Raw genomic sequence first — 14,840 nt, forward strand, 5'->3', positions numbered from 1 at the left:
TGAAATTCTTGCATTCTTGAGAGAAAAAACAAAAACCCCACAGAACTCTAAAAAGTAAAGAGGTGCATTTCACATTGGAGAAAAAAAGAAGAAGAAATAAAAACAGTGACCATGGCGGCCAATTGATTATTATTTTCCTTAAGCGTACGAGGTAGGGGGGCAAGGGGACAACAGCCCCTGCCCCCCCCCCCCCCCCCCCTTCAGTGCTGGAGCAAAACCTTAAATTTGTTCAAAAATAATAGAGATATTCGGGCAAAACGTGATAATCTGAGACCTTTTTACTATGTATTTATATCATTTTACCCTCAAAATTAGTTGCAATTCATCTAAAAATGCGTAGTGATTTGTCTGCAACTCTATACAGCTGGTTAGTTGTAATAATATAATGACTAATTGTTACACGGATTGGGGCATTTTCGTGTAATTTGTGGAAAAAACCCCACTGCACTCACCCTCATCCCCACCCTATACAAATGGGAGCCCGTAGGCCTATGCTATTTTCAGAACGTACAGTTGGATAGCTTTGGGTTGATGGTATAAAGCATTTTGTTACATCGAGTGTTGTAACAGGAACCATTTGAAACAAGTGAACTAGGTATTTACATGAACATTTTTTACCATCAATAGGCAATATCGTACACTGGTTTACTGGTTTTGTGCTCATTCCCACTGTTTAAACACAAAACTGAACGTTTTAAGATTTTATTATAAATATTCTATAAATCGTGTTGCATTAAATTTAAAGTTTGTTTTGTTTAACGATACCACTGCCACTAGAGCATATTGATTTATTAACCATCGGAAAGAAAGAAAGAAAGAAATGATTTATTTAACGACGCAATCAACACATTTTATTTACGGTTATATGGCGTCAAACATATGGTTAAGGACCACACTGATATTAAGGGAGGAAACCCGCTGTCGCCACTTCATGGGCTACTCTTTTCGATTAGCAGCAAAGGATCTTTTATATGCACCATCCCACAGACAGGGTAGTACATGCCACGGCCTTTGATATACCAGTCGTGGTGCACTGGCTGGAACAAGAAATAACCCAATGGGCCCACCGACGGGGATCGATCCCACACCGACCGCGCATCGAGCAAGCGCTGTACCACTGGGCTACGTCTCGCCCCTATTAACCATCGGCTATTGGATGCCAAACATTTGGTAATTCTGACATAGTCTTAGAGAGGAAACCCGCTACATTATTTCCAATTAGTAGCAAGGGATCTTTTATATGCACCATCCCACAGACAGAATAGCACATACCACGGCTTTTGATATACCAGTCGTGGTGCACTGAATGGAACGATAAATAGTCCCACGGGCTAACTGACGGGGATCGATCTTAAGACCGACCGCGCAACAAGCGAGCGCTTTACGACTGGGCTACGTCCCGCCCCCTCCTTAGTTTAGGAAGACGCTTCTTAAGTCTTACATTTTTCGACAGAGAGTGATGCCCACTTCATACTGGTAATACTTAGGACGGTTGTCTTTAATAAAGTAAAACGTTAAAGTTTGTTTCTTGTTTAGCAGCCCCACCAGAGCACCATATTTATTAATCATCGGCTGACACAGTCTTAAAAAGAAACCCGCTCCATTTTCCCATTAGTAGCAAGGGAATACAGACAGGATAGCACATACCACGGCTTTCATATCCTAGTCGTGATGCAGTGGTTGGGACGAGAAATAGCCCAATGAGTGCACCGACGGGGGTCGATCCTAGACTGACCACACATCAGGCTACCACTGAGTTACTTTCCGCCCTGGCGTCTTTAATAAGTATGATTTTTTTCGCTGTGTGGTCCGCGACTAGGTGTCATTGGAAGGAGAAAGAACACTTGTGGAATCAAGGCACAGTTAACATTGATGTCTTCTGAGTGCCATCTATCATCTTAACACGTATCTATTCAAAATAATATCTGTTTTTTGTTATAATAGTCACATTAATTATAGCATATTAAACGAGCTTCCATTTCGTATCATATTTATGTCTCGAGTGAAATGATTTCCAGTTGCCATGAGCTTTAGCGAGTGACAATGAAACGTATTTCACACGGAACATAAACATGATTCGAAATGGTTGCGAGTTTAATATCCTATTTATTACCCATAATTGATCTTAATTTATATCACTCAAATCGTTTGGTTGACGTTCCCGTAAGGCTGTAGTGCGCCAGACGATGACGTCGAAGTGTTACGTCCCACATGGCGTATCACTTTGATATATACCAAAATATATTTAACCAAATGGGCAATACTAATAATTTATTTGCAAGAAATTCATGAAAAAAACAAAAATGTTTGGCTTCAATTAACTTTGCATTTTAATTACTAATATGCCTATAAATCATAGTTAATAATATCTAAAGTTTTAAAGTTATTTATTATAAATATTTGGTTTCTTTTAACTTTCTAATGCCTTTTGTTTTGTCCATAAATCTTAATAATATTACTGTTTTAAGTTTTGTTATATTTATGGAACATTCTTAGTATCTCTAACTGTGTATTTAATTACTAATGCATTCTGTTATCATTGTTTTGTTGATGCTGGTAGAGTGGTTTATTTGAATTATGAACGGCGCTTTAAGTTGGAATTAAATCACATTCCATCAACATTGTTGTGTTATCTTCTTTGCTGAAATCGATGGCAGAAAATCCACTCTAAAATCATGTTTTATTTCACAGAAATGTTCTGGTTTTAGGAAGTTTAATTAAATTTAGATTGTGAATCGTGTTTGATTAAATTATATTTCATTGCACCAAGAACAAAAGGTTCCGGTAAAAAGTTTAATAACTTACTAAGCCCTCTCCAAAATCGTGTTTTATGTGTTTTATGTATGCGGGTGAAAGTGTAGATAACTGAATAAAGGTTAAGCAATTCCAACTCCGATTGTCTTGCGTGGACGTTATTTGTCATGGTTTTACAACATCAATTCACGAGTGCAAGATAAACGGTATTGCTGAGTAGCGAGTTGCAGTCCTTAGTTTTTGAAAATTATAGGCAAGTGGAAAATCGCACACCTCAATATGCTAAGGCGAGTGAAAAATCACTCTCTAAAATAAATAAAATATGCAGTGTAGCTTCTATTGGATTTTGACTGGTACGACTACAAAATTGTCTATTAAACCAGTATTTCCCGATTTGTTCAACAAAGAGAAATACCAGTTTAACGACTGCATGGAAGCCACTGCCATGTTTTTAATATTTATTGTTTTAATAAAAGGACCTTCCTATCAGCTAAATGAGCTATGAAAACTGTTGATATTTGTAAACAGTGGAAATAAATATACCCATATATTTTACGTGCCCCGTTTGTTGAGTGTAACGTGCGCTGTTTTTCTAACTCGTCAGATTGAAATTACGTGCGCTGTATTTGCGCGATCGCACCCGCGCACCTTTAAAAAGCAAGGTCTGGAGTTGGGTATTTTATTTATTACCCATTTTTATTATTTATCATTTTACTAAAGATTTTCGAAAGATACGATAGTTGAAAATAGATTTGCAAGTTGAGAACGAGAGACAGCGTTGTGTCACAACTGTGACTTACGGATCGCTGATGACTAAGTTAGTTGTTGACATGACTTCCACCATAAAAAAAACCCCCAAAAACCCAACTATAGTTAAGCACTGTTTATGTCGTCAAAACGTATCTAGGGGAAGACATGTCTTTTGGATTTGTTTTTTTCTTTCCCTAGGGAAAGATCACTTTGCTTTCCCCACTTCTCTCTACCCATATGGGTACTAATACTTTTGACTCCCTGGCGAACACCGAATACAAATTTTATTTATTGTTTCGCTCTTTAGTCATACCACTTGTTTAACATCCAAATTCGATTTGAGTTTTGTTTTAAACAGTTTCCGTTTGGAAAAGGCATATATTTAGAGAGGAAACCCGCTGTCGCCACATCATGGGCTACTATTTTGGATTAGCAGCAAGGGATCTTTTATATGTACCATCCCACATACAGGACAGCACATACCACGGTCTTTGATGTACCAGTCGTGGTGCACTGGCTGGAACGAGAAATAGCCCAATGGACCCATCGACGGGCATCGATCCCATATCGACCGCGTATCAAGCTAGCACTTTACCACGAGGCCTTGGATAGTAACAAGAGACAAATAACTGTCGCGGTTGGTGAGACAAGGACTGGGATGTGGAGATAGGTGTCGAAAGAAGTTGAAAGAGAGAAGGAGTTGTCAGATCTGGGGGACCCCCCCCCCCCCCCCAAAAAAAAAAAAAAAAAAAAAAAAAAGAAGAAGATGGAATTCAAAGGAGATAAAGGAAAAGGCCAGTGGAAGCAAAATATAAAATAGAAAAAAGCCAAGGATGTCATTATTGAAAACAGACCACAATAAACCACAATGAGGACGAAAGGAAGAAAGAAATGGTTTATTTAACGACGGACGCAACACATTTATCAACGGATATATGGCGTCAGACGCATGGTTAAGGACCACACAGATACTGAGAGAGGAAAGTGAGGACAAAAGACACACACATTTATATGTCCTTCAACATGTTGTACTGTTTAGGCTTACAAGAACAGTGTTCTAGTAGTAGAGCTACGCTAGCCTCAAACTACCAACTGCTAGTAGATAGTTGTCCAACTCGACGGTTTCGTTGTAATTTCCCCAAACCCAATGGGTTATATACGACGAGAATAGAATTGTAAGATCTATTTGAAGTCAAACATAGAATTGTTGTGGTATTAGAGCGGAAATCTTTGACTACTTTTTGATAGTCGGTGATTGCCACAAAATCACATAGCTTGGTCTCGGACTGTAATGAGAGCGTATTTATGTCCAAATGTCCGTCTAGCTCTCTTACAGTCAGAGTACTCGGACTAACTAGCAACTGGCCTCAGGGTAGAAGTCGTGAGAGCAGAAAATTGGCCAACTTTGTGCTGGCAGTTGGTAGTCTTTTTTGTTTTACGACACAACTAGAACATATCGATTTATTATTCATCGTCTATTGGAAGTCAAACATTTGGTAATTTTTGACACAGTCATAGAGAGGAAACCCGCTACATAAAGTTTAAAATTTTGTTTTGTTTAACGACACAACTAGAGAACATTGATTGATTTATCGTCGGCTATTGGGTGTCAAGCATTTGGTAATTTCAACAAATAGTCTTAGAGAGGAAACCCGCTATTTTTTTTTCCATTAGTAGTGATCAGACTAAACCCACAACTAAAGTTGATCGGAAATGACAGATGTGTGTCACGGATAATCATAAGAAGGAAATGATTTTTTTTTTATTTAACGACGAATTCAACACATTTTATTTACGGTTATATGGCGTCAGACATATGGTTAAGGACCACACATATATTTAGAGAGGAAACCCGCTGTCGCCACATCATGGGCTATTATTTTCGATTAGCAGCAAGGGATCTGTTATATGTACCATCACTCAGACAGGACAGCACATATTACGGTCTTTGATATACCAGTTGTGGAGTACTGGCTGGAATGAGAAATAGCCCAAGTTGTCCACCGACAGGGATCGATCCCAGACCGGCCGCGTATCAGGCGATGGCTTTACCGCTGGGCTATGTTCCGCCCCCGCCCCCCTCCCCCCCCCACCCCCACACACACCAGAGTGACATGGCCATAGCTTCATTTTATCAATATATCTGATTACCTATACGGAAAACAGCCAATAAATCACTTACCTGTAAGTAACTCATTATCCGTTAATGGTAATGATGCAGCCGTTCATCTTCTTCATTTCATCACAGTTCAACGCCCGTCTGTTTAATAGCACATGAAGTGATTACAAACATATGAAAAGAATATGTGTTTTGGACATATAATTATGTTTCTATTTATCGTACCAAATATAATGACCGGTATTTGTTTTTCTAACTTGAGTATTTTGCTAACGTCGATGCAACGGTGTGCCAATGTCGAGCCGACACCTTCAAGCAGAAGTAAATTCGGCGCAAATGCTTCAATGCGGTAATTTTTTTTTATTATTATTTACACAAAACCTTAGTAATTTCACATATAAATCCATACATTTTCTGAAGCAGAAAATATTCATATTCATTATAATTTTATATCGTGTTCCAAATACTTAGTGACTGGTTGAATTCCTGAAAATAATGCTGGAAATATTTTCTGTTCTAAGACAAATGGCTACAACTGAAGGTGAAGGTCTAAGGTTTCCTCACGCAGTCGCAAGGTGGGGCGACATCGGCCCGAACCAACCATTTCCCAACGTCAGACATATGGTTAAGGACCACACATATATTTAGAGAGGAAACCCGCTGTCGCCACATCATGGGCTACTATTTTGGATTAGCAGCAAGGGATCTTTTATATGTACCATCCCACATACAGGACAGCACATACCACGGTCTTTGATGTACCAGTCGTGGTGCACTGGCTGGAACGAGAAATAGCCCAATGGACCCATCGACGGGCATCGATCCCATATCTACCGCGTATCTAACTAGCACTTTACCACGAGGCCTTGGATAGTAACAAGTGACAAATAACTGTCGCGGTTGGTGAGACAAGGACTGGGATGTGGAGATAGGTGTCGAAAGAAGTTGAAAGAGAGAAGGAGTTGTCAGATCTGGGGGACCCCCCCCCCAAAAAAAAAAAAAAAAAAAAAAAAAGAAAAAAAAAAAAAAGAAGAAGATGGAATTCAAAGGAGATAAAGGAAAAGGCCAGTGGAAGCAAAATATAAAATAGAAAAAAGCCAAGGATGTCATTATTGAAAACAGACCACAATAAACCACAATGAGGACGAAAGGAAGAAAGAAATGGTTTATTTAACGACGGACGCAACACATTTATCAACGGATATATGGCGTCAGACGCATGGTTAAGGACCACACAGATACTGAGAGAGGAAAGTGAGGACAAAAGACACACACATTTATATGTCCTTCAACATGTTGTACTGTTTAGGCTTACAAGAACAGTGTTCTAGTAGTAGAGCTACGCTAGCCTCAAACTACCAACTGCTAGTAGATAGTTGTCCAACTCGACGGTTTCGTTGTAATTTCCCCAAACCCAATGGGTTATATACGACGAGAATAGAATTGTAAGATCTATTTGAAGTCAAACATAGAATTGTTGTGGTATTAGAGCGAAAATCTTTGACTACTTTTTTATAGTCGGTGATTGCCACAAAATCACATAGCTTGGTCTCGGACTGTAATGAGAGCGTATTTATGTCCAAATGTCCGTCTAGCTCTCTTACAGTCAGAGTACTCGGACTAACTAGCAACTGGCCAATAGTAGAAGTCGTGAGAGCAGAAAATTGGCCAACTTTGTGCTGGCAGCTGGTAGTCTTTTTTGTTTTACGACACAACTAGAACACATCGATTTATTATTCATCGTCTATTGGAAGTCAAACATTTGGTAATTTTTGACACAGTCATAGAGAGGAAACCCGCTACATAAAGTTTAAAATTTTGTTTTGTTTAACGACACAACTAGAGAACATTGATTGATTTATCGTCGGCTATTGGGTGTCAAGCATTTGGTAATTTCAACAAATAGTCTTAGAGAGGAAACCCGCTATTTTTTTTTCCATTAGTAGTGATCAGACTAAACCCACAACTAAAGTTGATCGGAAATGACAGATGTGTGTCACGGATAATCATAAGAAGGAAATGATTTTTTTTTTATTTAACGACGAATTCAACACATTTTATTTACGGTTATATGGCGTCAGACATATGGTTAAGGACCACACATATATTTAGAGAGGAAACCCGCTGTCGCCACATCATGGGCTACTATTTTCGATTAGCAGCAAGGGATCTGTTATATGTACCATCACTCAGACAGGACAGCACATACTACGGTCTTTGATATACCAGTTGTGGAGCACTGGCTGGAATGAGAAATAGCCCAAGTTGTCCACCGACAGGGATCGATCCCAGACCGGCCGCGTATCAGACGATCGCTTTACCGCTGGGCTATGTTCCGCCCCCCCCCCCCCCCCCCCCCCACCCCCACACACACCAGAGTGACATGGCCATAGCTTCATTTTATCAATATATATACACTCACACACACACACGCACGTACGCACACACAGATATACATACACACACGCACACACACGCACACACACACACACGCGCGCTCACTCTCTCACACACACGCACGCACATACGCATATACAGACACACACTCACACACACCACACGCACATACACACACACCACACGTACACACGCATACACACACGCACACACAAACACACATACAGACACGCACACAGACACAAACACACATAGACACGCACACATACACACACAAAAACACACACACACACACACCACATACACACACAGACATGCACACACAAATGCACACACACACACACATACACACACACACACACACACCACATACACACACAATGCACACACGCAAATGCACACACACACACAGACATGAACACACACACACACACACACACACGCACACACACACATACACACATACACACACACCACATACACACACCACATACATACACACACACACACACACACACAGATTTGTTAGGGTCAGACTATCAATTGATAAACAACTAATGGGTTACACGACAAGAATCGAGTTGTAAGAGCGCTCAGACAAGAAACTGGACAGTCGCAGAAGTCGAGATAGCAGAATGTTGGTCAACTGTGTGCTGGTAGTACGTACCACGGTCTTTGTTACACCAGTTGTGGAGCACTGGCTGGAATGAAAAATAGCCCAATGGGTCCAGCGACGGGGATCGATACTGGACCGACCGTGCATCAAGCGGACGCTTTACCACTGGGTTACGTCCCGCCCCCATCGGCTATTAGATGCCAAACATTTGATAATTCTGACTCGAAGTCATCAGAGGAAACCCGCTACGTTTTTCCTATGCAACAAGGGATCTGCTATAGGTACTTTCCCACAGACAGGAAAGCACATACCACGACCTTTGACCAGTTGCGGTCCACTGGTTGGAACGAGAAAAAAAACAAATCAGTTGAATTGATCCATCGAGGTGGTTCGATCCTGCGACGCAAGCACCTCAAGCGAGCACTCAACCGAGTAAAGAATAAAGACAATATGTGTATTTTTAATGGTGGATTTGTAAGCCTCGTTTTGCGCACATAGGTACATTTACACCAGCCAAGCAATTGTTATGATTGCATACAGTATAAAAATACAGTTCAAAATATATAAAAAAAATAGTTTCTAAACGTGACCTGGGGGCGGGACGTAGCCCAGTGGTAAAGCGTTCGCTTGATGCGCGGTTGGTCTAGGATCGACCCCCGTCGGTGGACCTATTAGGCTATTTCTCGTTCCAGCCAGTGCTCCACAACTGGTGTAACAAAGGCCGTGGTATGTACTATCCTGTCTGTCGAATGGCGCATATAAAATGTCCCTTGCTGCTAATCGAAAAGAGTAGCCCATGAAGTGGCGACAGCAGGTTTCCTCTTTGAATACCTGTGTGGTCCTTAACCATATATCTGACGCCATATAACCGTAAATAAAATGTGTTGAGTGCGTTATTAAATAAAATGGTTCCCTCTTCTTCTTCTTCTTTTAAACGTGACCCGTTTTCCATACTATATTTTGTTCCGTGTAATAGAATTTAAAAAAAATAAAAGTTAACGACGCACTCAACACATTTTAATTACGGTTATATGGCGTCAGGCGTATGGTTAAGAACCACACAGATTTTGAGAGGAAACCCGCTGTCGCCACTACATGGGCTACTCTTTCCGATTAGCAGCAAGGGATCTTTTATTTGCGCTTCCCACAGGCAGGATAGCACAAACCATGGCCTTTGTTTAACCAGTTATGGATCACTGGTCGGTGCAAGTGTATTACACCTACCCATTGAGCCTTGCGGAGCACTCACTCAGGGTTTGGAGTCTGTATTTGGATTAAATATCCCATGCCTCGACTGGGATCCGAACCCAGTACCTACCAGCCTGTAGACCGATGACCTAACCACGACGCCACCGAGGCCGGTGTGTAACAGATGCCCAATACTTGTAAACGTAAATGTAAAAGTGAAATGAACGCGTAAGCACGCGTAAAAATGGTCGATTGAATGACTGACTGGGCTTTAATCGGGAAATAAATAGTTCATAGCTGAATAGTTTTTCAGGATAGTTGCAATAATATATCATTAGTGACAAAATATCAAAGGTTTTCTGATGTGCTTTCTACACAAAAGAGGTAAATATATATTGACTATTTTAGCATCTGATGATGATGTAATGTCGTTGTAAAGAGGTGTTTTCAGACGTCGGATGCATGTTTGTGTTGCCCACAAGTGTCGCAACGACCACAAATGTCACAATGACCATAAATGTCGTAACGGCCACATATGTCGCAACGACCACAAATGTCACAACGACCACATATGTTGCAACGACCACAAATGTCACAACGACCACAAATGTCGCAATGTTACTGCCACAAATGTCCTAATCGACGACAAATGTCACACGATCGACCACAAATGTCACAAAGGTCTCAACCACAAATGTCACAACGCTGAACGCCACAAATGTCACAACGATAAATGACGCAACTCAACAACCACAAATGGTATAATTTACATTATGTTTGTTGCTAATTTGCTCTGTCGGTGTCGGAAAGTATGAATTCCGGTGTAATGAACAGAATAAGAGTGATGTACGTTTGTTCCCGACAAATTGTGGTCGGATGGTGTAAATGTCGTATTAATGACGGTATATTACATCTATCAGCTTGACACTGACATGAGTTTAATACATTTTATCATATGACATACCTTTAAAAAAGAAAAACCCAGACTTTAACATTTTCCTCTATGGCAAGTTTATTATATAGAAATATTGTTTTCTGAGAATAAACTACTTTACTTATTATTCATGCAGACCACAACATCCAGTCAGTTACTTCTTTAGATCATAAACACTAGGGATGGGTATGGTGAGAATATGTGTTTCCTGTATCACAATATATATCTCGGATAGAAACACTGTTCCTCTCTGTATCTCTCTCCCTAGCTAAGTGGGCGGGACGTAGGCCAGTGGTAAAGCTCTCGCGTAATGCACTGTCGGTCTAGGATCGATCCCTGTCGGTGGACCCACTGGGTTATTTCTTGTTCAAGCCAGTGCGCCACGACTGGTATATCAAAGGCCGTGGTATGTTGTGGAATGTAGCGCTTTTCTTCCTAAGACTATAAAATTACTATATGTTTGACATCCAATAGCGGATGATTAATAAATCAATGTTCTCTAGTTGTGTCGTTAAACAAAAATTAACAAACTCTGTTTTACCCTCTGTGTTTGTCTACCTACCTCTCTCTCTCACTCCCCCATCCCCTCCCCTCCATCTCTCTCTCTCTCTCTCTCTCTCTCTCTCTCTCTCTCTCTCTCTCTCTCTCTCTCTCTCTCTCTCTCTCTCTCTCTCTCTCTCTCTCTCTCTCTCTCTCTCTCTCTCTCTCTCTCTCTCTCTCTCTCGTCTGAAAAAACGCCATAAACGCCAAAGTTGCGAAGATAGATTTCAACACAATACGTTGCCGAGAATGGCTGTTATTCGTCCCTGTGTTGCAGTGTCACGGACCCCGTATAACATTCCCAAAGGATAGGTGGAGGTTTCCAAGTGGACGCGTGGTTGGGATATGCGTTACATGTTCCCAATGCGGGCCATGACAAGGAATATCCTAAAGCTTTGCGTGGGAAATGCTTCTCCTTTGGCAACAATGGACTGATCGAATCATTTGTTTCATTGCTATACACGACCCTTCAAAGACTTGTTATGTTGACAGTTATCTGATCTTCGTGTTTAAATTCGTTTCCCTTCGTGATAATACACAACCCATTTGTTTTTGTGTTTTGTTTTGTTGGGGAGGCGCCCGCGTAAGGGAAAGCGAGATATTGGAAGAGAGAGAGAGAGAGAGAGAGAGAGAGAGAGAGAGAGAGAGAGAGAGAGAGAGAGAGAGAGAGAGAGAGAGAGAGAGAGAGAGAGAGAGAGCGATAGAGATAGAGGGAGGAGAGAGAGAGAGAGAGAGAGAGAGAGAGAGAGAGAGAGAGAGAGAGAGAGAGAGAGAGAGAGAGAGAGAGAGAGAGAGAGAGAGAGAGAGAGAGAGAGAGAGAGAGAGAGAGAGGGAGAGGGAGAGGGAGAGAGGAGAAGAGAGATTAGAGGAGAGAGAGAGAGAGAGAGAGAGAGAGAGATAGGGAGAGGGAGAGGGGAGAGAGAGAGAGAGTGGGGGGGGGGGGGGGGGGGGGGGGGGGGGGGGGAGAGAGAGGGAGAGAGAGAGAGAGAACAGACAGTCGTATGTCTATAAAATGGTATCGCGAGTATATGTGTTACCAAGTATGTGCTATCAAAAATAACGAATGATTTTCTTACCAAAGGGTGTATAACTCTATTATTATAAACAGGCGCCACGAATGTAAACAGGAGTGGGCGGAGCTTAGATCCAAAATGTTGCAAAGTTCGAAAGTTTCAAAAATTCGTTTTTAATATTTAAGGAACAATTAGAACAAATTAGAACAAACTCCACATTCAATACGCTTGTAGATAAATGTAAGATAAACAAAGAATGTTTGTATTTTTTTTAGACAAATATATTTTGATTAGAGGTAAACTGGAGTTTATAACTCTGGAGTCTATTTCACTAAACATCGTAAGGTTACGTCTGTTACTAGCAGCTATATCGGTCGTGCGTTTACACGTGTTTGACGTCTATTTCACGCAGAAAATTACATCATTACAGAAGATGGAGCATTTTAAAGACAAAAGAAAATGAAATATGTGTATTTGTAACTATATTTGTTGTACTATAACAGTAATAAGAATTGTGGTTTAGTCGTAGATTTACGTTTACGTGCAAAACTTGGCTTACGATGTTTCGTGAAATTGGGCCCTGAAGCGTAGGACTGAATAGACATATATCAAAATATGACGTAGCTTGATTACGTCACATGACAACGATAATTGTATATCAAGGTGCACGGGAAACGGGCAACATGGAATAATTGTGGGTTTTTTTGTTGTTTTACCTCACATGCATGGTAGGAAAGTTGTGTTCGACAAGCATAATATTATTGTCAAAATACATTTAATAATACGGCATGTATGTCTGTAGCCTATTGAAATAAAGGTACGTTCAACGCCCAGGACTAACGTCAGCATACAGAACTCAATCATGTTCAGCATACGCAGTTATGATAATAACCATTGACCAATATTCCTTTATAGATTTTTAAATTATATTTCACACTATGCTGCCTGGGAATATAAAAACCGGTTATTAACCGTAAAAATTACTATATTTATTCATGTATCGACCCGGACAGCGAGAGTGCCTGAGGAAATGGATATAAATATATATGTTGCTACAAATCAAAATGAATATGTATGGGTCCTCAACAGACTGGGTTTGGGGGAATGTGGTTATTTGTTTGTTTGTTGGTTGGTTTTGTTTTATTTTGTTGGTTTGTTTGTTTGTTTTTGTTGGGGTTTTTTTTGTTTTTGGTTTTTTTTGGTTTTGTTCAAGTTGTTTTCTTTTTCTTGTAGGAGGTTGGAAGTAGCCGAGAGGTAAAGCGCTCGCATGATGCGCGGTCGGTCTGGGATCGATCCCCGTCGGTGGACCCATTGAGCTATATCTCGTTCCAATCAGTGCACCCCGACTAGTATATCAAAGGTCGTGGTATGAGCTATCCTGTCTGTGGAATGGTGCATATAAAAGATCCCTTGCTGCTAATCGAAAAGAGTAGCCCATGAAGTGGCGACAGTAGGTTTAATGGTAATGGTAAAACGTAGCGTGTTTCCTCTCTAAAGTTTAGCGACATCACTAGAGTACACTGATTTATTAATAATCGGCTATTGGATGTTAAACATTTGGTAATTTTGACATATAGTCTTAGAGAGGAAACCCGCTACATTGTTCCATTAGTAGCCAGGGATTTTGTATATGCAGCTTTTGTATGTACCATGCCATATAATGACAGAATGGCACATACCACGACCTTTGTATCCTCTCTAAAACCACGGTCACACTGTCGAGGATCGTCTGGCCGGAACCACGACGGATGAAAACCTCACGGATGGCCCCGGATAGTGGTCTATTCGCGGTCCCCTACGGATGCACCACGGTTTAACTACGGTTTTCGACAGATAAACAAAGGATTATTAAGGATAGGGGTTAGTTGACAACGGGGAGCGCTACTGGTCGCTACGGATTGCTAAGGATCGGTACAGTTTAGTACGGACCACAACGGATTGTCACGAATGATGTCGGATCGTATCCGTGGCTAACCCGGCGTCCTGATCCTTGACAGTGTGACCGGGGCTTAAGTCTATATCTCAAAATTACTAAATGTTTGACATCCAACAGGCGATTATTAATAAATCAATGTGCTCTAGTGGTGTCGTTAAACAAAACAAAGGAAGTAAAGGAAGGGCATGTTTTATTTAACGACGCACTCGACACATTTTATTTTCGGTTATATGTCGTCAGATATATGGTTACGGATCACACAAATATAGAGAGAGGAAACCTGCTGTCACCACTTCATGGGCTACTCTTTTTTGATTAGCATCATCCCACAGACAGGATAGTACATACCCCGACCTTTTTTACACCAGCACTGGCTGGAACGAGAAATAGCCCAATTGACCCACCGACGGGGATCGATCCTAGATCGATCACGCATCAGGCTAGCGCTGTACCACTGAGCTATGTCCCGTCCCGGATAAATCAGGTTACATACATGTATATTGATGGAAAGAAGTAAAGCAACACATAAATAGTAACATCAAATTTTGACTGCAACCAAAAACCCTCATCCGCATTGTCAAGAAACCACTGAC

The sequence above is a fragment of the Gigantopelta aegis genome, chromosome 11 (assembly GCF_016097555.1).
Source record: "Gigantopelta aegis isolate Gae_Host chromosome 11, Gae_host_genome, whole genome shotgun sequence".
In the NCBI taxonomy this organism is placed as follows: Eukaryota; Metazoa; Mollusca; class Gastropoda; order Neomphalida; family Peltospiridae; genus Gigantopelta; species Gigantopelta aegis.